General features: G+C 47.1%; 1 protein-coding gene across 1 annotated transcript in view; it reads left to right on the top strand.

Moving 5' to 3' along the window:
* Positions 1–26,542, top strand: part of LOC147737434 (uncharacterized) — a 908,239-nt gene that overhangs the window by 529,752 nt on the left and 351,945 nt on the right. The window contains exon 2 of the transcript XR_015297373.1: positions 18,925–18,996. The gene's annotated coding sequence lies outside the window, so the exon portion shown is untranslated. The remainder of the gene's footprint in view (positions 1–18,924; positions 18,997–26,542) is intronic.

Raw genomic sequence — 26,542 nt, 5'->3', positions numbered from 1 at the left:
CCTATGGCTCATGGAAAGGACCCCACACAGTGACCACCACAAGGTCTGTAATCTGGGTCTCTCGACTGAGCACGACGAGAATAATTGCCATACCTGCGCCTCCTTTCGATCCAAAAAGACCATCTGTGATTGCCGGGCCCGATGACACATCATTGCGCAGCAAGCAGCTCTGGTACCGGTAGACATTTTTGATGAAGGCCCGATGTCCCGGAGGAAGATTCGGAGGAACTGGAAATCGTGTCCGAAGCAGACGAATCCATCTCAGACCACCCCATCCCTCCAGATCAACGAGTGAGTACCACTGCCGCATCCCCAACCCCACCTGCAAAAAAGAAGGCCCTGGTCAAGACTTTGCCTGTTGACCGAAAACAATATTCAGAAGCCCCGCCCCCGGGCTGGCTCCAAAGACAAAGGACAAGTCTTCAGGCAGCTCGTGACCGAGCAAGCCGCATGTTAGTGTCCCACAGGATCCATTGCCACCGAAGTCGGGAGCACATCCTACTCCCAGAAAGAAATTAGCATCGACCACCCCGACGCCGAAAGAAAATGCATTTGATCCGAAATGCACACATTATTATAAACCATTTTATAGCGCGCTCTGCTACTGGGGAGTATCCTGGCGCGGGATTCGGACACATTCGGACACATTCGGAACCGAAAAAGATTTCCGCCTCCACATCGAAGCCGAAGAATCCAAAAATACCTTCCAAGGCTCCGGAGTAGAAATCCAAACCTCGCTTGGACCCGAAAAGATCGGCACCGAAAGCGTCTACCGAAGAGGAAGAACTTTTTCGACCGGATCCTATCGATCCAAATAATAAAAACACTCCACATTCCTGCAGTGTCTGTTGAGGAACAAAACGGTGCTACTAAACCTATACAACCCTCCTCTCCTTTTCTTCCTACCAATCCTATCTCTCCTCCACACTCTCCTATACTTCCACCAAACTCACCATTACCACAGGTCGATGATGATTTAGGGGATGGGGAGGCAACAATGACCCTTTTACAGACCCTGATACCAACAGACGTACCACAGGACGACTGGGACGATTATGATGACCCGGTCGACCCTCCAGACCTCCCTGATCCCCAGGCATACCCAACAGGCATACCCAGGCATACCCAACAAAGCCATCTCCCCAGATGACAATATTGGTTTTAGTCAGTTGGTAAATAGGGCAGCTACATACCATGGTGTTTCAATGCATTTAGACACTTTTGAGCAGTCACTGAAGACTGTACAAACCCTGCCAATGTTAAAAGGTGTCATTAAACATGCTCCTGACATATTTAAAGACCCTGTTAGGGCTAGAATTCTCAATGTGAGAATTGACAAAAAATATAAACCTCCTCTCAATGATCCCGCCTACATCAAAGTCAACTCCCTTAAGATTCCCTGGTGGTAGCTAATGCTAGAAAACGGGCTAATTCTCAGACCTCTGGTGAGGCACCACCTCCGGCAAGAAGTATAAATTATTAGATGCTTCCGGCAAACGAGTTGCTGCTCAAGCAGCTAATCACTGGCGGATAGCCAACACACAAGCATTACTTGCTAGGTATGATAGGGCTCACTATGACCAACTAGAAACCCTATTGCAACATTTACCAGATCAATACAAGACCAAGGCCAATGATCTCATCCAAGAGGGTAAATTAATAACCAATGCATCAATCAAGTGTGCCCTTAATGCAGCAGACACCGCCTCTAGGGCCTTTAACACTAGCATGTTACTCAGACAACATGCTTGGTTGCACATTTCTGGCTTCAAACAGGAGGTACAAATAACTATCCTCAACCAGGTGTTCAATCAGCAACACCTTTTTGGACCGGCTGTAGACACCAAAAAATTAAAAAGGACACGGAGACTGCTAAATCCATGGGAGCATTACAGTCTCCATCCACATGTGGTTCCTTTCGCAGCTCCTTCTACAGAGGATAATCCAAGAACATTGGTAGAGACACTACGTCCTCTTCATACAAAAACACCACACAAACGTATACCAGTTGGGGATATTTTAGAGGTGGATACAGGGAAAGTAACAACAAAGGGAGAGGTTGAGGTAACAACAACACTCGCACCTCCCTCGCTAGTAAGCAGTGACTTCCCTCCAGCCCATTCCACTCCAGTATGAGGAAGACTATCACAGTTCCTACCTGTCTGGAATTCCATCACTATGGACAAGTGGGTAAGACATATTATCCAGTATGGCTACTGCCTAGAACTTTCTGCTACTCCCCTCAACTTACCACCCAAACAGCGTCCAATGTCCGGGGAACATCTAACACACCTCAAACAAGAAGTTCTTTCACTGCTTCAAAAGCACGCAGTAGAACCAGTTCCCATACAACATCAATGAACAGGGGTTTACTCCCTGTATTTCCTAATCCCCAAAAAAGACGGGACTCTAAGACCAATACTGGACCCTAAACCTCTTAATTTCTACGTCCAATCAGATAATTTTCACATGATCACTCTTCAGCAGATCCTTCCACTGCTTTAAAGAGGCGACTTCCTTGCCACACTAGATCTCAAGGACTCCTACTTTCAAATTCCCATTCACCCTGCTCACAGGAAATACCTAAGATTCACAGTGGACGGCCAGCATTATCAGTTCAAGGTCCTTCCATTTGGGGTGACCACAGCACTCAGGGTGTTCACAAAGTGCCTTGCAGTAGTAGCTGCGCACTCAAGAAGGCAGCAAATCCACGCATTTCAATACCTCGACGACTGGCTCTTAAAAACCAAGTCATACGTCAGTTTGTTCATCACACTTATCAAATGATCCAGCTATTACACGACTTAGGGATCACACTAAACTACACCAAGTCACACCTTCAACCCTCCTACGTACATAAGTATCTACGAGCTACAATAGACACTTGCAAAGCTCTAGCATACCCCAATCCAGCCAGGATAGCCAGCATGCAAACCCTCATCACCAAGTTTCAGCCTCAACACTCTCTCTAAGCACAAGTGTTTATGCAGCTAATAGTGATGATGGCCTCTTGCATTTTCATTGAACCTCACGCAAGACTTCAGATGCGCCCTTTACAAGCATGTTTGGCATGTCAGTGGAATCAGGCTCTGGGACAATTTATAGATCTGATGTTGGTAGACAGCCAAACACATCACTCTCTGCAGTGGTGGAACACACAAAACCTTTCCAAAGGACGGCGGTTCCTAGAGCCAGTTTTACAAATAGTGCTAACAGATGCACCACTCACCGGCTGGAGAGCCCATCTCCTAAATCACACAATTCAGGGCAAGTGGACCACTCAACAAAAAGCGCTCCACATCAATCACCTAGAACCACTGGCAATATTTCTAGTTCCAAGTACATCTCCTCAACAAGGCTGCCTTAGTCCGGATGGACAATATGACAGCAATGGACTACATACAAAAGCAAGGAGGAACACATTCTTTGCAGCTGTCTCACCTAGCGCAAAGCATATGGAGGTGGGCCATTACACAAAACATATATCTCCTGGCAGAACATCTTCCAGGAGTAAACAATCAGATAGCGGATCTGGTAAGTCGTCAGACTTAACAAATACACAAATGGGAACTTCATCCACAAGTCCTTCAACCTTTCTTCCAAATGTGGGGCCAATCTGAGATAGATCTGTTCGCAACACACTCAAACGCAAAATGCCCCACCTTCGCTGCCAGGTTCCCAAACCCGTTGTCCAAGGGCAATGCAATATGGATGAATTGGTCAGGGAGATTTGCGTACGCTTTTCCGCCACTCCCACTCATCCCACTAGTAGTACGCAAGCTCAAACAGCCGTCTCTCAAGATGATCCTGGTTGCTCCCACATGGGCACGGCAACCATGGTTCACAACACTCCTCGAACTCTCAATAGTTCCACACCAAAAACTTCATCTGTCCCCAAAACTGCTGACGCAGAACCATGGAGAGATAAGGCACCCAGATCCAGCACAACTGAATCTAGCAATCTGGCTCCTGAAATCTTAGAGTTCGGTTACCTGAACCTCCCAGGGACTGTATGAATATTATTAAAGAAGCCGAACGCCTGACTACTAGAGCTTGCTATGCAGCTAAATGGAAAAGATTTGTCATTTACTACAATAACGACAAAATTGACCCATTAGATGCTTCAATTCAGAACATTATTTGCTATTTACTACAAAGATGAAATCTTGCATACTCATCAATCAGATTACATCTAGCTGCTCTTGCAGCCTACTTACAAAACGGGCAACATTTGTCATTGTTTAGGGTACCTGCTATCAAAGCCTTCATGAAAGGCCTTAAAACAATAATTCCAACCAGACTGCCACCATCTCCAGTGTGGAACCTAAACAATGTTCTTACTAGGCTCATGGGTCCCCCGTTTGAGCCTTTACACAAATGTGAATTACAATTCCTTACATGGAAAGTAGCTTTCCTTGTCGCAATCACCTCTCTCAGGAGAGTAAGTGAGATTCCGGCTTTAACCGTACAAGAACCATTTTTACAAATACATCGCAACAAAGTGGTTCTTAGAACATTTCTTCCAAGGTGATTTCTCCATTCCATCTTAATCAATCAGTAGAGTTACCAGTATTTTTCCAAAACCCTGATTCTGTAGCGGAAAGAGGTCTTCATACGCTTGATGTCAAAAGAGCTTTACTTTATTACATAGAACTAAACCCTTTAGGAAAACAAAACAACTGTTTGTGTCTTTCTCACCACCTCATAAAGGCAACTCAATTTTCAATGCTGGAATTGCCAGGTGGATAGTAAAATGCATTCAAATATGCTATCAGAAAGCAAAATGCATGTTAACAATTCCCCCTAGAGCGCACTCAACACGCCCACTAGGGACTTCCATGGCATTCTTAGGGAACATTCCCCTAGAAGACATTTGTAAGGCAGCAACATGTTCTACTACATACACCTTCACCAAACACTATTGTGTAGATGTACAGGCAAACACTTTTTCAAACCACTGCAACAGATACAGGCAACCACCGCTAGGGGAGACACGGCTGTACAATCTATGCACAGAGTGTGAATTCTGCGACTCATATGCCTCGAACGGAAAATGCTATTTACCAGTATGCATCTGTTCTTGGCATGTATAGCTGCAGAGATTCACACGCCCCCCACCTCCTCGTAACCTGTATCTGTTCCAGTGTTATCTTAGATACTTTCTCATGGACATCTCTGTTTCTTACAAACTCCATCATTTCCCTTCATGGCGAAAAACAATCTGAGGATGGAGTTGATGCCCATGCGCACTATCGTCCAAAGGAGAAGTCCCCTATCTTGTGACTACAAAAGACTTCTTCCGAGACAACAAGGTGCAAGCATCCGAGCCCCACACCAGATGGCCATCTATGCACAGAGTGTGAATCTCTGCAGCTCTACATGCCAAGAACAGATGCACACTGGTAAGTAGCATTTTCCTTCCTACAGGGAGTGGAGATTTGTATTTGTAGTTGAATTTATAGGGCGTGCAGCTCCCCACAAGGGGTCTCCCGATGCCAATAGAGAAATAATTACGCATCGTGATGCCAAGGACAGCTAGAGAAACAAAGGTGATAAGCCCCCTCTTGGCTCTCCCTGACCTGGATGGGGTAGCTGGAACAAAGAGGGTTTTATAGCCATCCAGGTGCTAATTATTGTCTCCAGCCCAAGTTTCCTGGAGGCATATCACATCAAAACTCTTAACAAGGGCCAACCATTCGGTGTTCCCAATCTTACTCTTCAGCCCGCGATATTCCAAGAAAGAAATGTACACCCTCCATTCACACTCAATACCTGTTCCGGGGGCGATACATTTCCCTGGGATGCGGGTGCCACAGGGTCCGAGGGACCCTCACATTGTCAATCGCAATCTTCCTATGAGCTCATAGGAGTAAACCTATTTGCTGTGCTTACCACTATAATCCCCTCTGCACGACCCCTATGGCCCACCTCTTGGAGCCGCTTGCGCAGGGACTGTAGGCGGTAATAATTGGGTCTGTAGAAGTATCCCAGCGGGAGTGTCAAGATTGCTGAGTTCCAACACCTGTAGTTAGACTGGGCAACCGTGCTTAAGATTCGGTTTACCATGACTGGATTGGTAAAATTGATGATATTGCAGTCCCCAAGCCAGGATTTCTTGGCGCTACCAACCCACTGTGTCTGGCGCACCATGAGAATTTGGTTTTCCACCCTAAGCCCAGGGGCAATGTTTTAATTGAGCCAGTGCACCACCTTATTGTTCAGCTGGTAAAAGTCTTCCTTGGTCCCGGGGTTGAGGCATGGTACTCTAGCTATCACCACAACAAGCGTCGTGGACTCTGGTAGGAGATGAATAGAGCCCAAACTAGGATAATAGTTATTCTAGTCCCCGGGGGCATGGCTTCCAGCCCTTCCCACCTATCATCGGAACTGTACAATCCACCCACTTTGAAACCCTGAGATTGCAGAGACTGAAAAGATACTGGGTTCTGGGTGCCCCCGCCCCCCTCCGGTTGGCTAAACGGTGCTGGTGGTCAGTCCTGGGCAATAGGTGCAGTTGTATCTCCTACCATGTGACTAGGCTGCTTCGTGATAGACACTGCTCTGTCTCCTGCTCCTGTGCCACTACCACTGGGACTGGAAATGGTGGTCGAGATCGTAGGCCTTGTAAGAGGGATACTTGTGGAGAGAAGGACACGGTCCCTTTGTAAGTAGCTATCAGTGCAGACAGGCTGCTTTCCAGTGTAGAAAGTCGGAGTAGGATGGGGTCCAATTTAGTTCCAAATGCTGACAGCAAGGCTGCTTTGAGCATGTCTAACGAAATTGCATCCAGGTTAGGCACTTCTGGTTGCATGTCAGGACAAATTATCCAGTATTAGGAAGCACATAGAGCAGAAGATTGTAGAGCTGGAATTGTTTAACGTAGCCCATGAAAAAAACTCAGGTCTTCCCCCTTACTACATTTTATAGTAACACAATAGAGAGGCTGGGCTCGTTTGTTATTATCAAGGAGCCTAGAACGCTGAAACTGAACCTTGTAAAATCGAGTAACCTCTGGTATACGGCCACATGCAGAGGACAGAGGAAGGCTTTAACTGTAGCCCTGAGCAAGAAAGACTTGACATTAGTAAGAGGCGGCAGGAAGGAGTACTCAAGAGCCACAGTTTTAGCGAAGCGTGACTGGAAGGAACAGCACTGGCAGGAGCTTAAATCTGCCTCCCAGATGAAAGACCCAACCTTATTTTGGGAGTTAATTAATAAAGCCAATAGAAGGGGAGCTGATCCTATCCCGAACCACATTACAGAGCAACAATGGTACACCCATTTTCTCAACCTGTACTGTGGCGTACGAGAATCTCAGTCCCCACAAAGCGCTCCTGTAAGATCTGGATCAGAGAACTCTGTCCCAGCAGAACCCTTTTCAATCAAAGAGGTACATGTGGTCATTAAGGGTATAGCCCCGGGAAAGGCTGCCGGCCCGATGGTCTTCCTGGAGATCTACTCTTATATGATCCTGTGCGTTGGGCCACATTTATTTCCCTCCTAATGAATCTTATTGCAAGGGGCCACGCCATCCCCGATTCGTGGAAGGGAGATGAGGTGGTAACCATATATAAAAAAGGTGCTAGAGAGGACCCTGCCAACTACAGGCCGATTAGCTTAATCGATGTAATCCAGAAGGTAGTTGGCAGGGTCATTGTCTCCAGGATAGGGTCTTGGATGGAAGAAGGGAACATTCTCTCACACTTCCAGGCAGGTTTCAGACAAAAGGTGGGCACGATGGACCAGGTATTCAGATTTTTTATGGTTTACTGGAAAATCGTGACCATCGGGAAAGGCAGTCTATACCTGGCCTTTATAGACCTAAAGACCGCCTTCGACTTGGTGCCCCGCGATAAACTTTGGCAGGTGCTGCAAGACCTGGGCCTCCCCATTTCTCTTCTTGATTTTATTAAGAAACTTCACGAGGGGAACTGTGCCAAAATCAGATGGGGGATCCGGGGCAGTTGACAGAGAGGGTGGCAGTGAACAGGGCGGTACGCCAGGGCTGTGTGTTGGCCCCAACTTTGTTCTCTCTCTTCGTTAATGGCGTGGTAGACCATTTGAGAGAGGACCCAGCCGATGCCCCAGTCCTGGCGGGGGAGAAAACACCTACCCTGCTCTTTGCCGATGACACCCTCCTGATCTCTAAAAGCCCAGCAGGCCTTCAAAAACTGCTGGATAGGTTTAGCTTGTTTTGCGTGGAAAGGGGCCTAACCATCAACACCACCAAGACCAAGCTAATTACCCTGTCACCTTCAAAAAGATTTTGGAATAAAATCTCCCTTAATGGTATTCCACTAGAGGTGGTTGAGTCGTTTGACTATTTGGGAGTTCGGGTTAATAACAGGATGAATTGGAACTCCCACATGGCCAAAATGCTTCTCAACCACACACGAGTGTCAGGAGCAATTATAAGAGAGCAGTGAGCGTCTACTAGTAAACCAATAGCTCCGGCCCTTATGGTGTACGAAGGGAAAGCATTGTCTTCGGCAGTATACAGGTCTGAATTATGGGGGTTTGAGAACACCATTGACCTGGTTAGATCTGAGAATAAGTTCCTTAGAGTTCTGGTTTCTCTTCCAGCCTCCACCCCTTTAAAGCCCCTCTGTCAGGAAAAGGGTAAACGCTTGATTAAAGACATAGTATATCTTTGCCCTCCATTATTTTGGGCATGTTTAAGAAGGACACCTGAACAGCCAAATTATGCAGCAGCCTTCGAGGAACTCATTAAATTGAACACCTGTAATAAGATCAAGTGGATAAGCAAACTTAGGCAGCTTGTCTCAAATATAGGGTTGAGCGAAACGTGGGCCAGCCAGTGCCCGCCACCCAAACAAACAATTATGAAAGTATATTGGGAATGGGTGCAGGCGGAGGAGTTACATAATTCCAAATGGGGGCCCCTTACTGAGCAGTTTCTGGAGCACAAACCTGTTAGGAAGCTCGAACCATTTCTCGACTTGATTCAAAATCCCAGAGACAGGACACTCTATTTAAAGCTGAGGTTTGGAACCCTCCCGATTAATGAAATCACAGCAGGCTGGAACAAGTGTAATTCTACATCTGTTCCCTGCCCAGAATGTGCAGCTCCCACGGAGTCACTAGCCCATTTTCTTTTTGCATGTAAAGCATATGGGCCTGGAATGAATAGGAAGCCATTCACTATTACCGATTCAGTAAATACCGAGCATGTATGTCTGCCACATGGCACTTTGAAAAAAGCAAATAATTGCTTTTTTAAAGGTATTTGGTACAACAAGTTTGTGGAAAATAGAGAATGCTTAAAGCAAAAAGGAACTCACTTTGTTGTAAATGAATCTCGGACCCTAGTATAAATTTCCCGATTCATGCCCTTATATAGGTATACTTTATCATTCCCTTATATAGGCATAGCAATCATTACCATATTTGGCCCAAACCATACAGCCCAAATACGGCATGGATACTTCCATTAAGCTCCAAGAATTAACAATGTTTTCTTGGAAAAACCCGCCTTCAGCAGCCCGGGACGTCCCCCTGCTTGAATATTAAGTTCTCCTAGAACTCCCGGCGTTTTCCAAAAAATGAGCCTTTGAGTGACGTTATTAAGTCCAAACATGCGTCAAACTCGGCATCTTCAAAGTATAAATATGCCTTGATTTGCCTAAACAAACATACGGTGGTTTGGAGCAGATCGACTATCTACTTGCCCGACGCCCTGCAGCAGCAAGTGCCAAAGGAAGCCGACCCTCCAGCAGACGCACTGCGAGACTGTCATTTCTCTTGCCGAGAAATCCAGCTCCAGTGTTTCCAGGCAACCCTTGCGGGTATCTGGGAAATCGAGTCCTGAGAACGAGATGCAAGACCTCCTTCATTCTAGAACAAAGGTACGGAGCTGACTAGACCTCCTAGAGAATTATTGGAATCAGATTCCAGGCAGAGAACTCCTAGACTTAAACTCCTCCTCTAATACTCTCTCCCTCTTACCAGACTTAGGTTAGGTACACCGGGGTAGGCGTATTCTAGAAGCAACAGTTGAGTATTTTAGTCATCCTTTTATCACTGTATGTATTTTATACATTTTATACATTTTATTCACTTTATGGCTTGGAAACCATATCATGCTTTTACAGTATTACTTTATAATACTGTTCGTATTATATGCATTGTACTTCATAGTAAGCTTTGCTATTGTAGCAGTTCATTTTCACTGCTTGAGAAAGAAGACTGTTCAATAAATACCTTTTTATTGAAAATGTCTGTCTCTCTATTTCTCTTGCACCTCTGGTCAAACTAAGCATGCACGATTGACTGAGTGAAACTGTTATCTATTGTTTCCGCGACTCTAGAGATTTGATTTCTTATTCTTGGGAAACAAAAGTTGTCATGTTTGATGCGGTTGTCAGAAACTAATCCCTTCTTGTTTATTCGAGAACGTTTCTAGTGACCTCTGAGCTAGCTGGCACTCATAATTAAGTCTAATATAGCCGGTAGAGACCTAGTAGACCTCAGTCCTACATCTAAACTACAGGATATATTATTACAATGCGCAGAGCCTATTGGGAATATAGGAACTACACTACATGGCGCCCAACGTTTGGTAAGGCGATAATTTAACGCTAGATACTAGAGTAACTCAGTTGTGCTTTTCACACAGACCCCTCTTTCCCGTAAAAACTCCAATAGACGTCTGGAGTGGGTAAAAGGGCATAACATCCGCCAAAACTTAGAAGGCCGAGAATCCTATGTCTTAGTTTTTGGTTTATTCAACGTTGAAGGATACAGTGTTACAAAAATATTGTGCACCTAATCTTTGTCTCCTTGAACTCAAAATAAATAAAAATGAGTGACGACGAAAGGAAGAGAGCTAGAATAGACGCTCAAGGAGTGTTAGACAACACAACCTTCCCAGAAACAGACCCGGATGCTAGGGGCATCCCCGCAAATGTAAAGAAAAACCATAACTATAACACTTATAGAACATGGGGTATCATCGAGAGGTGGTTAAGTCATATTTGTGATAGAGGCACACAAATATCGGCAGACAGAGGTATTCTACTCTTGGATTACTTTTCCACAAGCAAATCCAGTAACAAAAGATTTCCACTACTACAAAGCAGAGGAACCTCCAGAGGAAAATGTTCCTTTTGAGGACATTGAAATTCCACTAACTTACCAGGAGCATCAGCTCTGGTTTAAAGGCGCCCTTCGGGGTTTACGGTATTTCAAGTCATACCTCTCCCGATCTAACAAGCGACTATTTTCTGTGTGTCGATTCCGTTTTCTTGATTCTTTCGTGTTGCTCATTCCCTTCCTGATCCACCCGCCGAGAGTCGTCAGGCAGCTCACTCTCCTCAAGTGTCACGGAAGGAGTCCTAGGCAATTTCAGCAGTACCAAGTGCCTTTTGCTTAACTTGGGCATTACTTCTTATTTGTCCCCTCGCTCTGCGCCGGCTGTCTATACCCCGTGTCACTGTGGTATTCTTCACCCTGTTTTTTGCGGACTCGTCATTGGGCCGGACTATGGTCCCGCCGAACGGCCGGTTTTGTGAATGCAGTGGTGAGGAGTGTTGCGTGGCATTCTGGGCTTAGTGGTCCGCCAAGCGATATCCCTTACTCCCCTTATTATCCGTATTATCTGTTCGTTTTCTGGACTTCCCGTATTCTGGCATTCATCACAGTACTGAGACAAGAAGAACCAGTAAAGCGCTTGTAGCACACTCTATTTACATTGTGTTCTTACTATAAAGTCTGTAGGTGTTGATGTATGTAATTTTGACCCTCCAGGCTACTACTTATGTGATCCTGACCTTTTTTACATACAAAATTTTTCACCCAGAGATGTTTCTAGTTAGGTAAGAAGTATACTCTGGCCACTATATTGGTATGTACCAAAGTCTTTACCAGAGATAATTTCTTACATCCCTTAAATCTAGGCCATAGTGGATGTCCATAGTTCCATGGTCTCATATGAGTTTCCAGGCGGGTTCCTATTTGCGTTGATTGACACACTTTTGTGCTCTCAGGTAAAGAGTGGTTTATGTATTGATATTGGGGAATTGTGGGGTGACTGTTGTTGTTTTAATCCATTATTCCTTGTAGCTTCACCTTCAGACAGAAGCAGAAGAGAGCAGTGTCCGAAGAGTCCAGTGTTTTGTCTCCCCCTACTTTCCTTGTTTTGTTCCCTCCTTTCCCTCCATATCACCCTTGTGTCCTAGAGTTTGATAGGCAGAGGTGGTGTAGGGGGGAAGGGTTGGGGCTATCGTCAGCTACTGGCACTCCTGAGGAAACCACATTCAGAGTCTTTACAAAAACAAGATGGCATCTATAAAACCAGGAGATTTGTTGTTTTTCTTGATTCTCAGCCTACCCTTGTGACAAATTGTGTTCTCAAGATCAATCTTTTCATTTTGAACAGTTACAGGAATAGCTTAACTGAAACAAAACATTTGAAGCAAGTTTGTAATAGAAAAACAGGACTGAAACCTTGAGTAGTCTTAGATGCATACTTCGTATAATCCCACTTGTAGGATACAGCAAGCGGCAGCTAAACCGCCACTCAACTGATCGGCCATCTTACACGAGGACTTTGAGCATTGCAGAAACGTGCATGTACACTCTGCGGCTGCCAACTGCGTCCCGCTTATGTTGTAGGTCTTCTCTGCCGTGTTTTGTTAACCAGAAGCGCAGAGAGAAGCCACAATGATTTATTCGTTCTTCAGAAATCGAATGTGGAGCATTTGAATTTCAAATGAATATATGAATCTTTTACTTATACTTTAAGTTCTTTGACTCTAAGTTCCCTGACTGATTGTATCAAAATGTAAATTTGAGCTAGGACAAGTGCCACACTCAACGTGACTTCCTGCAAATTCGTTTTTCTACTGCCCTGCACTGAAAAATTAGGAAAGATTACATCAAAGATGGCATTATGAACTTTGGCACTGTATCTTATATAGCAATCCTAATTTAGCTAATTTTCCAAATTATGTTACTTTGCCCCATGGACAAAAGATTGATCCACAGTTTTCATCATATCCCGGCTGGTAAGTGAGTCTGGACCTCTCTAGTCTCTATAGAATCCAGTGTAAATTCCTTCGGAACCTGGTAGGGTTGCGACAATCCTCCCCATCGATACCCCTCTGTCATGATATGGGCTGCCCACCAATTACAGACATGGCTAGATTTAGAGTAGTGGCTACTTGGAGGCGCTTGTGGACCTCCCTGGATCTCACACTCTTTGCTAAGGAGTTAGCAGAAGTGAGGTCCATGGGGGGCTCTGAACGAATCCCATGGCTTCGTTCGGTGAAAAAGAGCCTGCATGATATGGGTTTAAAACATCTGTGGGTCTCCCCAGGCACCAACACTTTCCCATCTAAAAAAGAATTCAAAGAACTATTTTGGGCCTCAACCCGCCACTCCTTGGTAACCGCCTCCAGTTCTGGCAGCCTCACGGGAAGATTCTTAAGCTTTCAGCTAGATCCCTCCCGCGAGATTTACTGGGACACCATCACCAGACCACTGGACAAGAAACTTTATCATCAGTTTCGTGTGGGTGCCTTACCTTTGAATTCATTTACTTCATCCTGGGGTAAAACTTCCTCTAGTTCCTGTAGCTGGTGCCCTGATCAAAAAGAAACAGAAGGTCATCTATTGTTTGCTTGTCCGCAGTATTCAGAACCTCGTTCCACATGGCTAAAACCCCTGTTCAAACGCCTTTCTTGTAGAAGGTCTTCCGAGGCGATCTGGGTGTTGAAAACTAATACCTCAGAAACTTTTGTGATATGCGTGGCCAAATGTATCATGTAAGATCTCACTTATAAAATGTGCTAATTCTGCTCTTTTTAGCCCCAGGTTTAAACATGCCTTGTAAAACTAACAAAGTTTGATATTTAATAATTAGTTTTAATCATGATTTCAGTGCAAAGTTAATAATATGTTCATTGGTTTTTATATAACTTAATGTATAGTGGTTGTCTTGTTTTGTAATGTTTTTTACTTGTCTTTTATGATTTTATTATCGAAATAAAGACATTAAAACCTGAAACCTGAGTCTTAACATGGTTTCTAGTGTTGCGAGTGTTGAGATGAATGCATCTAAGGTAGTTGGGTTCTTTCCTGGGAGTAGGGTTGGCGGGCCGGATGCTGGTGAAGCTGCAGTTCCGGCAAGAGAAGGGTCCTTGGGTGCGTTGCGGGGCAGCCAGGCAGCAGGTGCATGATCGTCCAGGGTTGAGTGCGTGGAGGGAGCTGAAGTAGTAGCGGAGACGGGCGTCATGGCTTTCGTGGGGGCCAGGTGTTCTGGCTCTGGGCGCGGTCCAGGCGCGGACGCCATAAGAAGAGGAGGTGGAAGGGAGGAGCAGCTGGGGGGTGGGGGCGGTGGCGCAGCGGCGGGAAAACGGGGGAGGAACGGCGAGGGTACAGAAGGCAGAAATGGCACAGAAATGGCACAAGAGGAAAAGGAGGAATGGGAAGGAAAACAACTAACAATCCAACAAAATGCAATACAAAATACACTAAGGCGAACTGTAGCAAGTGGATGGGTGGGGCCGGAGGGGACGCAGCGACGGAGAAACCACAGGAGGAACGGCGAGAAGGCAGAAGGGCACAGAAGTAGCGCAAGAGGCAACAGGGGGAATGAAGCACACAAAATAAACAATACAACAAGCAATACAATTACACAAAGCAACCGACCACTGAGACCAGGGATGAGGCACAGGTGGTAGCCTGCGGGTGGAGGAGGGCCCGAACTCGCGTCCAAGGCAACAGCAGCGAGCTGGGAGACACGGGCAAACAGGTGGTGCTGTTGCAGTGTGGGGAGCGCCCCCCCTGTGACAGGAAACCTATTGTCCTACCTTCCCCTGCTCGGCCATGGCCCAGCAGCAGGAGGGCAGAATTGTGTCTGGCATCGGCAGCAGACCTAGGTTGCTGTTAGGCTCTGTAACGTTGGTCCCGGGAGCAGGGAGGGTTCCCCGGAAGAGCTTTCCTGTGATTGGAATCATACCTTCAACACCGGATATGGTGTTGGGGTATGATTCCAACAGGTTTGATACAACACATGCCCAGGTTCGTTCCAGTCAGTTTCGAGATTGCCATTGCGTAATGACTCTTGGTCTCCCTATTTCAGGATGGCTGTTCCACTTACAAAGCCTGGAGAATGGACTCCAGAGTTTGTAGGGGTGTCCTGCTCATGCAGGGGCACCGAGCACTTAAAACCGAGCACCCTGCCTATGGGGTTGAAAAGGCCTGCCAGAGGGGTAACTTATAGGGTCTAAGTGCAGTGAAGAGAGATATAAGGAGCTTATATCTCTCCTGAAAGGTGCAGGCATCAACTCACACAGTCTGCAATGGCTGGCCTGTAGTCAGGATTTAGAGGGACACTCATGGGTGGCATAATACATGCTTCAGCCCAGGGAGGAACCCTGGTGCACCTATGCCCCAGGTTCTTCAGTACCATATACTAGGGACTTACAAGGGTGCACCAGTAGCCAAACAGGAATGTACCAAGGTACTTGCCATAGCCAATTTAGGGAAGAAAGAACAGAGGCTAAGGTCCTGGTTAGCAGGATCCCAACCAGACTAGTCAGAAACAGTATAACACCGAACAACAAGGGAAGGGAACCATAGAAGCAGATCCTACTTTGCTACACCGCTGCAGACAGCCTTTTTTTCGAGCGTCACCATCCACAATTTATGGTGTTTGTTGGAGCAGAGGCTGTGCCTCTCACTCTCTGAGGAGGACTCCCATGAACTTTGGAAAGACCATGTCATTTCCCTCCAAGAGGCCAGGTTGAATAAATGAATGAATACGCACTTGTATAGCGCATGGCTACCCAAGGGCATCCCAGCGCTTCTTGTGACACCTTATCATTCACCACAGCTCAAGGAAAGAGAAACATCTTCAACTGCTTCCTGAGCTTAAGATAGTTATGTTCAAGACGAATATGGTCCGGAAGCTGGTTCCAAAACTTGGCCACGTTTTAGGGGAACTGTCGACCTCCTGTCTGTGACTGTTTAATCCTAGGGACTGCAAGAAGTTGTTTATTGTTAGATGTAAGAGTCAGATTGGTGCGATATAATTGCACCAAGGACTGAATCAAAAAGGTTGAAATTCAGTTAATTCAAGTTCGTACACCACTGGCACTGGAAGCCAGAGTGGGTCTATAAAGCACATATGACCGCGGATTCCAAGTCCTGGAGGTGCTGAAGGTGTGGTTCACTGGCCTGTGACATTTTGCATTTCCTGTGGGACTGTATAGTACTTTTGTGCTACTGGGGCTCAGTTTGGGATACCTTGATGACCAACCTAGGGGTGACACCACAATTCACGACCCGTCTGACCTTGCTTCACAAAATGTCAATATTCCCAGATTTAAGCCACCACGGCCTTCGTAGAGCCAAAGGTCATCCACCACACTACCGTCTCATAGTACATGGATCTTTGGCATGCACAGCATGGCCACTTACAAAAGACCTATGTGTAAGCTGAAAGACTAACTGCAGAAGTTTGGGGACCCTTCCTACATCGGTAGCAGTATACGCTGACACCAATCGGCCTGGTTCCGTCCTCTTTGCCTGCCCCTTGATTATTATGGGAAGAAGTCGGCTTCTTGAGGGGCTGCCAGGTGGCCTGGCTCCCTGACTTTTCACTCCTGTTCCCATGTCCCTTCCCCTCGTGTCCCCCCTCGTCCTCCTTCCCTAATCATCTGCGGGATCTTCTTGGCCGTATCACCTCTATCTCGAAGGGTTATGCTATTTGTTTTTCCTGTTCTCCATGCATTCTCACAAGTTCCGATTTACACAGTATCTTGGACTCTGCTTCATAGATGATCTTTCGTACCTGTTGGGCCGTATCACCTCTATCTCGAAGGGTTATGCTATTTATTTTTCCTGTTCTCCATGCATTCTCACAAGATCCAATTTACACAGTATCTTGGACTCTGCTTCATAGATGATCTTTCGTACCTCTTGGGCCGTATCGCCTCTATCTCGAAGGGTTATGCTATTTGTTTTTCCTGTTCTCCATGCATTCTCACAAGTTCCAATTTACACAGTATCGTGGACTCTGCTTCATAGATGATCTTTCATACCTCTTGGGCCGTATCACCTCTATCTCGAAGGGTTATGCTATTTGTTTTTCCTGTTCTCCATGCATTCTCACAAGTTCCGATTTACACAGTATCTTGGACTCTGCTTCATAGATGATCTTTCGTACCTGTTGATTGTAAATGGAAAATCAATAAAGAGTTGAGATATTTAAAAATGGCCTCTCAAGTGTTTGAAAACGAATTGGCATACTGATGACCTTACAGGGAGTGATGGCACTTAACATTTGACTTTAGCTATGTAAAAGGAAGAGACATTACTGAATTTATAGATATGATGAGAACACGAGTAAAGCGATACAAGTAACAACCAAGTCTCACTAAAATAGACATTCACATCAGCATTCTATTGAACTGTAACATGAGCAGTGCTCAAGGTGAAATATGAGAAAGGTTTTGCCACCAAAATGTGGACGGGGAGTCTGCTCTGTGCCGAAAGTTAGGGCGATGCTACTCAGCACACAGCAGATGTCATGTGTGAAGTTCAAGTTCATCTCCATAGTTTTGAAGAATGGGCCAGGTTTGAGTCAGACTTCAGCATAACCTCTAAATGTGTGAGTGTCACTCGTGATGAGTGAGGCTTGAGGGCTATGATTTATACACGTTCGAACTAATGTTGCTGTTGTGTCGCCCAAGGTAGCTTGCATGACAATGCTGCAAAGAGTTGTTGCACTCACTAATAAACGGTGTATTGATGATGAGCGTACTATGATATAGGGGCCTATGTGAAGGAGTAGAATATTTTCGATTAGTGAAATGCCCCTCCCCTGTTCCTCAGACCAGAAACACCCACACATTTTGATGATTCACTGCACGCTGTGAGAAATCTTTGGATCATTATTGATTGCTCTATGATCTTAGGAGTTCATTGTTTCAAAGACATATTGAATCTCTGTTGAAAGATGGAGGTGGTTACTGTAAAGAAACAAAGCCTGGAAGAGGCCGCTATCTGAATATTTTAGGAGACAGTTGTGCTCTTAAATCAGAAACTCAAAACCTAATTGGGGCTTATATTCCAGTCTTGTTCGAGGATATAAAACCGTATCAAATATAAGGAGTAAGACCGTATCAAATATCAGCAATATGCCACAGACACAGGAAAATGAGAAATAAGCTGTTCCTTTAATTGTCGCGTTGCCTATGCTGCATTGTCACTGATCTGGTGTTTAAAACTCCATGGTATTTTCCTCTGTTTACTTTCCTATGTACCACGCTGTGGATTTGAAAAATCTGCAAATAAATTATTTAAATAAATAAATAAGCTGTCCAGTTTAATTGTAAAACTGACCGATATACTCATATATTCATTTAAATGCAGATATATTCATTGAAATACAGACTGCCACTTCCAGTTGTCACCTTTCTGTAAATACTCTTCAGTCCTTTACGCCAGTGATTGGAAGATGCTCATCTGAAGAGAAGCTATACATACTTTTACACAGCAGCAGCCAAGTGTGAGGCCCTGTACTTGAACTGTCTGTGACATCTGAAATCCCAGGTCTTTACAGGTATAAGTGCTTGTTTGTGTGAAATGTATTAACTCCTGGAGGCGGCGGTTCCATCAGCGGCCACCAGAGGGCGCTCCTCTCCTGCTGATGAAACCCACTAAGCTGCACATTGGATGAAACGGAGAAGGGTTTCCTCTTCCGGGTCAGCAGCGGCAGAGACAGCATCAGCAGCGGTGCTGACATCACTTCCGGCCTCTCCTGGTGTGTCCAGCCTGCTGCAGAGGAAGGAGCCCTGTCTGGTGGGCAGTTACCTTCATCTACAGACCCCCCTCAGACCCCAGATCTGCCCCCCTCAGACCCCAAATCTGCACCTGTTCCCCCTCACCACCCCCCAGATCTCCCCCCCCCGCCCCCCAGCCCCAGGGAGAGGAGAGAGCCTGGACACGTCTGCACAGGTCTCTGCTCAGGTAGGAGATTGTCAGCACCTCATGCTTTGTTTGTAGAAATAGACTGAATAATCCTAGAGGGAATCTCTGCAGGAGCTGGGCTGAGCTGGGCTCTTCTATCCGGGACCCCTGGGGCTGAGCTGGGCTCTTCTATCCGGGGGCCCCTGGGGCTGAGCTGGGCTCTTCTTTCCGGGGGCCCCTGGGGCTGAGCTAGGCTCTTCTATCCAGGGGCCCCTGGGGCTGAGCTGGGCTCTTCTATCTGGGGGACCCCTGGGGCTGAGCTGGGCTCTTCTATCTGTGGGCCCCTGGGGCTGAGCTGGGCTCTTCTATCTGTGGGCCCCTGGGGCTTGAACTGGGCTCTTCTATCTGTGGGCCCCTGGGGCTGAGCTGGGCTCTTCTATCCGGGGCCCCTGGGGCTGATCTGGGACCTTCTATCCGGGGACCCCTGGGGCTGAGCTGGGCTCTTCTATCTGGGGGCCCCTGGGGCTGAGCTGGGCTCTTCTATCTGTGGGCCCCTGGGGCTGAGCTGTGCTCTTCTATCTGGGGCCCTCGGGCTGAGCTGGGCTCTTCTTTCCGGGGGCCCCTGGGGCTGAGCTGGGCTCTTCTATCCGGTGGTCCCTGGGGCTGAGCTGGGCTCTTCTATCCGGGGCCCTCGGGCTGAGCTGGGCTCTTCTATCCGGGGCCCTCGGGCTGAGCTGGGCTCTTCTATCCGCGGGGCCCTGGAGCTGAGCTGGGCTCTTCTATCCGGGGGCCCTGGGGGCTGAGCTGGGCTCTTCTATCCGGGGGCCCTGGGGGCTTTCCTTCCGCCCTGGCGGTGTTTGTGGGCCTCATTTGTGTTAGAGATGCATCCATGCACTGGTGCACTGTATCTTACTGCACTATGAGAGGTGTGTGCACACTGCACCTTACTGCAATATAAGGAATCAGTGCACCCAGCAGAGCATCTTACTACACCTACGAATCTGTGTACACTTGACTTCACCTTACTGCACTCTGAAGTCTCTGTGTATACTTGACTTCACCTTACTGCAGTCAGAAGTCTCTGTGTACACTTGACTTCACCTTACTGCACTCAGAAGTCTCTGTGTACACTTGACTTCACCTTACTGCACTCTGAAGTCTCTGTGTACACTTGACTTCACCTTACTGCACTCTGAAGTCTCTGTGTACACTTGACTTCACCTTACTGCTCTCTGAAGTCTCTGTGTACACCTGCGTTCTGAGTGGTTTGCAGCCTTCTGGTGAGAGGTTGAGGATGAGTCTGGCAGCTGCGTTCTGGGTGGTTTGCAGCCTTCCTGGTGAGAGGTTGAGGATGAGTCTGGCAGCTGCGTTCTGGGTGGTTTGCAGCCTTCTGGTGAGAGGTTGAGGATGAGTCTGGCAGCTGCGTTCTGGGTGGTTTGCAGCCTTCTGGTGAGAGGTTGAGGATGAGTCTGGCAGCTGCGTTCTGGGTGGTTTGCAGCCTTCTGGTGAGAGGTTGAGGATGAGTCTGGCAGCTGCGTTCTGGGTGGTTTGCAGCCTTCCTGGTGAGAGGTTGAGGATGAGTCTGGCAGCTGCGTTCTGGGTGGTTTGCAGCCTTCTGGTGAGAGGTTGAGGATGAGTCTGGCAGCTGCGCTCTGGGTGGTTTGCAGCCTTCTGGTGAGAGGTTGAGGATGAGTCTGGCAGCTGCGTTCTGGGGGGTTTGCAGCCTTCTGGTAAGAGGTTGAGGATGAGTCTGGCAGCTGCGCTCTGGGTGGTTTGCAGCCTTCTGGTGAGAGGTTGAGGATGAGTCTGGCAGCTGCGTTCTGGGGGGTTTGCAGCCTTCTGGTAAGAGGTTGAGGATGAGTCTGGCAGCTGCGCTCTGGGTGGTTTGCAGCCTTCTGGTGAGAGGTTGAGGATGAGTCTGGCAGCTGCGTTCTGGGTGGTTTGCAGCCTTCCTGGTGAGAGGTTGAGGATGAGTCTGGCAGCTGCGTTCTGGGTGGTTTGCAGCCTTCTGGTGAGAGGTTGAGGATGAGTCTGGCAGCTGCGTTCTGGGTGGTTTGCAGCCTTCTGGTGAGAGGTTGAGGATGAGTCTGGCAGCTGCGTTCTGGGTGGTTTGCAGCCTTCTGGTGAGAGGTTGAGGATGAGTCTGGCAGCTGCGTTCTGGGTGGTTTGCAGCCTTCCTGGTGAGAGGTTGAGGATGAGTCTGGCAGCTGCGTTCTGGGTGGTTTGCAGCCTTCTGGTGAGAGGTTGAGGATGAGTCTGGCAGCTGCGCTCTGGGTGGTTTGCAGCCTTCTGGTGAGAGGTTGAGGATGAGTCTGGCAGCTGCGTTCTGGGGGGTTTGCAGCCTTCTGGTAAGAGGTTGAGGATGAGTCTGGCATCTGCGTTCTGGGTGGTTTGCAGCCTTCTGGTGAGAGGTTGAGGATGAGTCTGGCAGCTGCGTTCTGGGGGGTTTGCAGCCTTCTGGTAAGAGGTTGAGGATGAGTCTGGCATCTGCGTTCTGGGTGGTTTGCAGCCTTCTGGTGAGAGGTTGAGGATGAGTCTGGCAGCTGCGTTCTGGGTGGTTTGCAGCCTTCTGATGAGCTGTTTGTTGATTTCTGCATAGAGAGAGTTCGGGTTGTCCAGACTACTGGTGTTGAGTGCGTGGGTGACGGGCTTCTGGTGTTGCTTGGGAGTCATTTGAAGATGTTCTTCAGCATTTTCAGTGTGTGAAAGCAGTGACGACGTTGACCTGGGGAGACATGTCCAGGCTTTTGTTGATAATGATCACTAGGTTACTGGTGTGCAAGCTGGGGTGGGAGTAGGTCCTAGGGTGGATGGCCATCAGGTAGACTCCCAGGTGTTTCAAAAGATCAACACATATGTCTTGTCGGTGTTGAGTTGGAAACTGTTGGATTTCATCCATGTCATGCAGGCAGTAAGTTTGTTCCTTGTGTTGTGGGTTTTATTCAGAGAGGGCAGTATTAGTTGCATGTCGTCGGTGTAGAAGAGGATGGGGATGTAGTAGGTATGGATGACGTTGGCCAGTGGGGTTATGCAAGTTTTGAAGAGGGTCCGGCTCAGAGATTAACCTTGAGGTCCTCCGGAGATGAGATTTTCAGTTTCCAAGGACTATGACGTCAGGTTGACTGAGTTCTTTTTGTTAGGAAGGAGCAGATCTATCATAGGCAGGTCCTTGAGTCCCATCTCGTGAAGGTGTCCATGAGGTTGATGTGTGATACCATGTCAAACGCCGCCAAGAGGTCCAGTAGGATTAAGGCCCCACTCTTGGCTTTGTCTATGATCATGTGTGTAGCATAGGTGGGTGCGATGGGTGCTGTTTCCATGCTGTTGTTGGGCCTGAATCCAGACTTAGTAGCCTTGAGGAGCTGGTTGTTGATGAGGTAGTTGGTCAGATGCCTGTTCATGGTTTTCTCTAGGACTTTGGCCGTGTATGGTAGGAGGGAGCTCGGTCAGTAGTTGTAGAGTTTGGTGAAGTCCATGGGGTGTTTATTCAGCAGGGCCGTACCAGCTGCCTGTTTCAAGGCTCCTGGGAAGAGGGCTGCATTGATGGAGTCATTCAGGATGGGAGTGAGGACTTTTTAGGTCTCACCTGAGCCAACGCATGCGCTACCCAGGTGAGACTTTTAGTAAGTGGGCTTTAAAAAGCAGACCACAGCTTTTTATGTGGCCTTTAGCGTGTTTTTACGCGCCCGGTTACGCGCACAGGCGTTATCTGTCTTTTCTCTCTCGTCATGGCTCATTAACACACCACTCACCAGACGTGCCTCCTTGTTCATTGAATGTTCTTGCGCCGTTTATTGCTTGTTTTTCTTTCTGCAATTTATCTTTAACAATGGAGGACACGTGCCTTTCTATTGTTCTGTGCTGCTCACCAAACTCAACTTTTAAAACAATTATGTTTTATTTTTTTTGCAGTGCGCCACGTTTTATCTTCAAGTATACTGGCTGCACCTTTCTAATATTTAACACGGCGCAGCTCGTACACCACTGCTTAAAAACACACATACATTCTGTGCAACTAATACTTATGATTGGTGCTGACTTGCTCTGAAACACTCCACCCATGTCGCTTTCTAAATCCTGCCCCCGCAGCTAATAACCATTGGTGGAGCTGACTCGCTCTTCAACACTCCACCCATGTCGCTTTCTAAATCCTGACGATGTAGTGAGATGGGGCGACCTCTCGTCCCAAACCAATTGCACAGCTATATTGCGCCTTCATGGCTAATTATTTAACTGTTACTCCATTATTTAGTCCATTTTCCACATTTACTCCAACTTTTTACTCTTATATTGTCGCTCAACTTGTTTTGTAATCCACATGCGGGATGCACTGCCATTTTTTCAAACTTCTCATGTAAAAACTGTGTCCATCCGGGCCCTTGCTTAAACACTACAGATGCAAAGGTTCGTTCCAAGCAGTGCTTATTTAAGACCCAATCCATTTCGGGCTATAAGCGCCCTTCGCCAGGGTATACTATAAAATAACAATAAAAACATGTCACTGTTACAGAACTGAATGCTGTTACTTCATTAATGAAATATAGTGTGCCACTTATATAAATCCTACAACCATTAAATCCATCGTCAATTTCATGCTTTTTTTTATGCAAACAAAAATACATTATTCAAGTAAGTAATGGCACCACGTGATGCACCCTTCACTCTACTCTACAAATTCCCTGTATAACACTACATTTATTCTGTGCTTAACCTCGCACTGTTCACCCTTCCTTATAAATATGTAGGTCAACACACACCTTCGTGGATCTCTTTTTGAACATAATAATAAAAAATAATGGGGAACCCGAGGGGACTCATGATTGTTGTTTCATACAAACAATGAGGGGAGAAATAGAATGAATGTGGTAGGGTGCGAGATGCACGCACTATGGAAGACGTTGTAAGAACAATATGAGAGGCTTCGTGTGAACAAGGAGGAGATGAGATGTATAAGGGGTTATGTAGAAGTATGTTTTATTAGGGTTGTGAGAAGCGGCACGTAGATAGACAGGGAGTTAAAATAAAAGAGATCCACGAAGGTGTGTGTTGACCTACATATTTATAAGAAAGGGTAAACAGTGCGAGGTTAAGCACAGAGTAAATATAGTGTTATACAGGGAATTTGTCGAGTAAAGTGAAGAGCGGCTAGGGTTAACTCGGAGTTCTCCATCCTGTCTTTTAGGCGTTTGTGATCTTCACACAGGAGGCCCATCTCTATGCTGAGTGAGTCAATTTTGGGTCCTTTGTTAAATTTGATGTTCAGGATGGCTACCATAAGTTAGGCAGGTGTCCTGCTGTTTGGGCTGTGTCCGATGACCTCTCTGTGAGGTCGGACATACCCCCTGTTTGCGCCTGTGGTCTCTCCAATTTATTTCTTCCCATATTGTCTGAGGGTGGGGCAGTTTGTTTTGTGTCTGTAGAGACCAGTGGTCGTAATGGTGCATGCTTGGGCTAAGATACCGGTTGTCTTGGCGCAGTCGCCTTTTTAACATGTCCTCCCCTGTGGTGTCCGGCCGGTTGAGCTGGCTGATTCTATCGCTTCCAGAATGTGGAGAGGGCACATCCTACACACTGTTCTGGCGGTGCAGAGTGTTGGGGACCTTTTGCCACCCGGTTCAGGCCTCCTCGCAGCCCTCCTTGGTGGTGACTCTTCGAGTATTCTGGGGTGTTGGACATTCAGTGTCCCTGTGTGTCGTGAGGACTAGTGCTCTGGAGGGATGCTGGCATATTTGTTTCTTCTGGTCACCTTCACCAATCAATAAAAATTGGCAGGGTACATGCAGTCCAGCATGCGGTGGCTCAGGCCTGTGCTTGCCCATGCTGGCGCAGTTCATGAGCTATTTTCAGGTAGCTGCCTCCAGTATTGGTGCCCCAGTGTAGATATGGGGGTTGTGTTCTTGTTCTCTGGCGCTGGTTATGTTGGACTGGTGGTGTGTCTCCCTCTGTGGGCCTCCAGCTTGCTCCTCGGCTGCATTGCACGCATATAATGTGCAGGGGATAAGGGGGGAATTTGTTGCTTTCTCTTCGATGGCGCAGTTGTTTCTCGCTTGGGGTATTGTCCGAGTGCCCCCCCCCCTCGGTGAGGGGCGCTGTCTCACAGTGTGGAAGTGGTGGGGAGGGATTCGGCAGTGTTGCAGGCCGGGGCCTGGGCCTATTCCGATATTTTGGTGGGCCTCATCCGAGGTCATGTCTGGTAGGCCAGTGACAATGTCGGCCCGCCCCCACGGTAGCTGTACCCCTCCTTGCTAGGGTTTGTGGTGTTTTTGCTACAGTAGCGGCTGTGTTGTGGTCCTGTAATTTGGATCGTGGTCCCTCTGGTGAAGGCAGTCTCAGACACCTGAGTCCCGGGTCCTAGCTCGAGGCACCTTCCAGCCAGAACCCGCTGCCGGATCCAGATGCGGCAGCTCAGGCGGCCTCGAAACGCTTTGACCAGGATTTCAGGGTCCCCAACGATGGTCATAGCGCCATTGCTGGAGCGAATCGCTCGTGTGCATCTTGAAATGTCAGCATCTTGTGGTGGGTCGCGACGGAGCAGCTTAATGCACATCTGCTTCAGTCGCCATCTTGGCCACACCCCTCAGCATCCACGTTAAACGTAGTTACAAAAAGACTGTACTTCCCAGAGCCCATTGGAATGCATGAGTACAGAAAACTGCACCTGGTGCACTGTCATGGCACACTAGATCTCATAATTAGTCCTCTTCTCTGATAATGCACATTGAAAACAAGGTGCAGAGGCTTTTCTGTTTTCATTTTTGATGAGTTCTAAATGATGGTGTATTTTTCAGTTGTTTAAAAAATGTTTAAAAATGGTTACTTTTTTTGCTCTGTAAAAATTCACAGAATGTTGAGTTTATTTCCTTCTCCTGTTTGTCCCTATTGCCATTTCTAATATCCATCTATCTTCTCCTAACTCTCTTTTTTGACTCTTTCAGGTAATGTTACAGTGTTTTGCTCACCTCCAAACCTGTCTCATTTCCCATCGATCTCTTTCCAGCAGTCTTGTCCCAGGGTGTGCCGGATGGAGGTATGTTTGCATCTCATTATCTCATAAATATTTCATTGCAGCTGGTGAAAGGTTAATGTTCTGCATTTAACACACTTTTCCCTATTGCTTTGTTTTTCAAACAAACATTAAAGATTGTCTGAAATGGTGTTCAGTGCTGTGTTATTGGAATCCAGTGTCCTACACTCTGTTCTTTATCTCAAAATACCCCTGGGCATTAATTGTATTATTACTGTCTGTTCCCGGTCTGTACGCGCTCTACCTGGTCGTAGAGGAGAAGCTGCTGAGGGATTAGCACATAGGCTATTACAGACTCTTCGATCACAATGCAGTATCAATCCACTATCCAGCCACCTCACCTATCACTCGTTGACTCGAGCACCTTTTTAAAGAAAGAACACTTTGGCGCCCGTAAGCGGTGCTGCTGTGGGAAGGACCAGCTGAAACAGTAAAGACATGTGGTGGCCTGCAGCCCGCTTCAGATCATTTGCCGGTGCGTTTCACTCCATGAATTCATTTTATTCTACAATGTTGAGCTGTGCCTTTGGGATTTTGTGGGTATTTCAAAAGCAGTGTTAAGCATCTGGGCCTTTGCAAAAG

The sequence above is a fragment of the Lissotriton vulgaris genome, chromosome 1_1 (genome assembly GCF_964263255.1).
Source record: "Lissotriton vulgaris chromosome 1_1, aLisVul1.2, whole genome shotgun sequence".
NCBI lineage: Eukaryota > Metazoa > Chordata > Amphibia > Caudata > Salamandridae > Lissotriton > Lissotriton vulgaris.
The sequence above is the reverse complement of the archived record's forward strand: the minus strand, read 5'-3'. Positions and strand labels throughout refer to the sequence as shown.